Below are 4,699 nucleotides of genomic sequence, written 5' to 3'. Positions count from 1 at the left end.
CGGGGCGATTCCGAAGCAGCCAATGGGAAAGCGATTCGGAGCTTAGCCACGCCCCTGCGTTCCCACGGGTGTCATTCATAAAGAGCCGTATTGCGACAGCGCCCCAAAGAGCCCCATAGCGACCCATAGAGCCCCATAGAGAACCCATAGCACCCCATAGAGACCCCATAGTGCCCCATAGAGTCCCATAGCGACCCATAGAGCCCCATAGCGACCCATAGAGCCCCATAGCGACTCCATAGCACCCCATAGAGCCCCATAGCGACCCATAGAGCCCCATAGAGACTCCATAGCACCCCATAGAGCCCCATAGCGACCCATAGAGCCCCATAGAGAACCCATAGCACCCCATAGAGACCCCATAGTGCCCCATAGAGCACCATGGAGACCCATAGAGCCCCATAGCGACCCATAGAGCCCCATAGAGGCTCCATAGCACCCCATAGAGCCCCATAGCGACCCATAGAGCCCCATAGAGGCTCCATAGCACCCCATAGAGCCCCATAGAGACCCATAGAGACTCCATAGCACCCCATAGAGCCCCATAGCGACCCATAGAGCCCCATAGCGACTCCATAGCACCCCATAGAGCCCCATAGCGACCCATAGAGCCCCATAGAGACTCCATAGCACCCCATAGAGCCCCATAGCGACCCATAGAGCCCCATAGAGACTCCATAGCACCCCATAGAGCCCCATAGCGACCCATAGAGCCCCATAGCGACTCCATAGCACCCCATAGAGCCCCATAGCGACCCATAGAGCACCATAGAGAACCCATAGCACCCCATAGAGACCCCATAGTGCCCCATAGAGCACCATGGAGACCCATAGAGCCCCATAGCGACCCATAGAGCCCCATAGAGGCTCCATAGCACCCCATAGAGCCCCATAGAGACCCATAGAGACTCCATAGCACCCCATAGAGCCCCATAGAGACCCATAGAGACTCCATAGCACCCCATAGAGCCCCATAGCGACCCATAGAGCCCCATAGAGAACCCATAGCACCCCATAGAGCCCCATAGCGACCCATAGAGCCCCATAGAGAACCCATAGCACCCCATAGAGACCCCATAGTGCCCCATAGAGCCCCATAGCGACCCATAGAGCCCCATAGCGACCCATAGAGCCCCATAGAGACCCATAGAGATCCCATTGTGCCCCATAGCGACCCATAGAGCCCCATAGAGGCTCCATAGCACCCCATAGAGCCCCATAGAGACCCATAGAGCCCCATAGCGACCCATAGAGCCCCATAGCGACCCATAGAGCCCCATAGAGGCTCCATAGCACCCCATAGAGCCCCATAGCGACCCATAGAGCCCCATAGAGGCTCCATAGCGACCCATGGAGCCCCATAGCGACCCATAGAGCCCCATAGAGACCCATAGAGATCCCATTGTGCCCCATAGCGACCCATAGAGCCCTATAGAGACTCCATAGCACCCCATAGAGACCCCATAGCACCCCATAGAGCCCCATAGCGACCCATAGAGCCCCATAGAGCCCCATAGCGACCCATAGAGACCCATAGCGACTCCATAGCACCCCATAGAGCCCCCATAGCGACCCAAAGAGCCCCATAGCGACCCATAGAGCCCCATAGCGACTCCATAGCACCTCATAGAGCCCCATAGCGACTCCATAGCACCCCATAGAGCCCCATAGCGACCCATAGAGACCCATAGAGAACCCATAGCAACCCATAGAGACCCCATAGTGCCCCATAGAGCACCATGGAGACCCATAGAGCCCCATAGCGACCCATAGAGCCCCATAGCGACTCCATAGCACCCCATAGAGCCCCATAGCGACCCATGGAGCCCCATAGCGACCCATAGAGCCCCATAGAGAACCCATAGCACCCCATAGAGACCCCATAGTGCCCCATAGAGCACCATGGAGACCCATAGAGCCCCATAGCGACCCATAGCGCCCCATAGAGAACCCATAGCACCCCATAGAGACCCCATAGTGCCCCATAGAGTCCCATAGCGACCCCTAGAGACCCCATTGTGCCCCATAGAGTCCCATAGCGACCCATAGAGACCCCATTGTGCCCCATAGCATCCCATTGTGCCCCATAGAGCCCCATAGAGATCCCATAGAGCCCCATAGCGCCCCATTGTGCCCTATAGAGACACCATTGTGCCCCATAGAGACCTCATAGAGACTCATAGAGTCCCATAGAGACCCCATAGAGACCCATAGCTCCCCATAGAGCCCCACAGAGACCCCATAGAGACCCCATAGAGGCTCCATAGCACCCCATAGAGCCCCATAGCGACCCATAGAGCCCCATAGAGAACCCATAGCACCCCATAGAGACCCCATAGTGCCCCATAGAGCACCATGGAGACCCATAGAGCCCCATAGAGACCCATAGAGATCCCATTGTGCCCCATAGCGACCCAAAGAGCCCCATAGAGCCCCATAGAGACCCTATAGCGTCCCATAGAGACCCCACAGTGCCCCATTGTGCTCCATAGAGCACCATGGAGACCCCATAGCGCCCCATTGTGCCCTATAGAGACACCCTTGTGCCCCATGGCTCCCCATAGCGCCCCATTGTGGCCCATAGAGCCCCATAGAACCCCATTGTGCCCAATAGTGACCCATAGAGCCCCATAGCGACTCCATAGCACCCCATAGAGCCCCCATAGTGCCCCATAGAGTCCCATAGCGACCCATAGAGACCCCATTGTGCCACATAGCACCCCACAGAGCCCCATAGAGATCCCATAGAGCCCCATAGCGCCCCATTGTGCCCTATAGAGACACCATTGTGCCCCATAGAGACCCATAGAACCCCATGGAGCACCATAGAGACCCTATTGTGCCCCATAGCTTCCCATAGAGACCCATAGAGACCCATAGCTGCCCCAGAGACCCCATAGAGCCCCATAGAACCCCATTGTGCCCCATAGAGTCTAATAGAGCCCCATAGAGACACATAGAGACCCATAAAGACCCCATAGAGACCCATAGAGACCCCATAGTGCCCCATAGAGACCCATAAAGACCCCATAGAGACCCATAGAGTCCCATAGAGATCCCATAGAGCCCCATAGCATCCCATTGTGCTCTATAGAGACCCCATTGTGCCCCATAGAGCTGCATAGAGACCCCATAGTGCCCCATAGAGACCCCATAGAGCCCCATAGAGCCCCATAGAGACCCCATTGTGCCCCATAGCACCCCATAGAGCCCCATAGGGACCCATAAAGACCCCATAGGGACCCATAAAGACCCCATAGAGATCCCATAAAGACCCCATAGAGACCCCATAGTGCCCCATAGAGACCCATAAAGACCCCATAGAGACCCATAGAGACCCCATAGTGCCCCATAGAGACCCATAGAGACCCCATAGTGCCCCATAGAGACCCATAAAGACCCCATAGAGACCCATAGAGACCCCATAGTGCCCCATAGAGACCCTTAAAGACCCCATAGAGACCCTTAAAGACCCCATAGAGACCCATAAGGACCCATAGCTGCCCCATAGAGCCCCATTGTGCCCCATAGCACCCCATAGAGCCCCATAGGGACCCATAAAGACCCCATAGAGACCCCATAGAGACCCATAGAGACCCATAAAGACCCCATAGAGACCCATAAGGACCCATAGCTGCCCCATAGAGCCCCATAGAACCCCATAGAGACCCCATAGAGACCCATAAGGACCCATAGAGACCCTTAAAGACCCCATTGTGCCCCATAGCACCCCATAGAGCCCCATAGGGACCCATAAAGACCCCATAGTGCCCCATAGAGACCCTTAAAGACCCCATAGAGACCCATAAGGACCCATTGAGACCCATAGCTGCCCCATAGAGCCCCATAGAGACCCCATTGTGCCCCATAGCACCCCATAGAGACCCCATAGAGACCCATAAAGACCCCATAGAGACCCATAGAGACCCCATAGAGACCCATAGAGACCCCATAGAGACCCATAAAGACCCCAAAGAGACCCATAAAGACCCCATAGAGACCCTTAAAGACCCCATAGAGACCCATAAGGACCCATAGCTGCCCCATAGAGCCCCATAGAGACCCCATTGTGCCCCATAGCACCCCATAGAGCCCCATAGGGACCCATAAAGACCCCATAGAACCCCATAGAGACCCCACAGAGACCCATAAAGACCCCATAGACACCCTATAGAGACCCCATAGTGCCCCATAGAGACCCATAAAGACCCCATAGAGACCCTTAAAGACCCCATAGAGACCCATAAGGACCCATAGCTGCCCCATAGAACCCCATAGAGACCCCATTGTGCCCCATAGCACCCCATAGAGCCCCATAGGGACCCATAAAGACCCCATAGGGACCCATAAAGACCCCATAGAGACTCATAGAGACCCATAAAGACCCCATAGAAACCCATAGAGACCCCATAGTGCCCCATTGTGCCCTATAGAGTCTAATAGAGCCCCATAGAGACACATAGAGCCCCATAAAGACCCATAGAGACCCTTAAAGACCCCATAGAGACCCATAAGGACCCATTGAGACCCATAGCTGCCCCATAGAGCCCCATAGAGACCCCATTGTGCCCCATAGCACCCCATAGAGCCCCATAGGGACCCATAAAGACCCCATAGAGACCCATAAAGACCCCATAGAGACTCATAGAGACCCATAAAGACCCCATAGAAACCCATAGAAACACATAGAGACCCATAA

Source organism: Coturnix japonica, unplaced genomic scaffold (assembly GCF_054131305.1).
Source record: "Coturnix japonica strain WE unplaced genomic scaffold, WE-NBRP24 Scf102, whole genome shotgun sequence".
Taxonomy (NCBI): Eukaryota; Metazoa; Chordata; class Aves; order Galliformes; family Phasianidae; genus Coturnix; species Coturnix japonica.
This window is presented reverse-complemented; position numbering follows the sequence as displayed.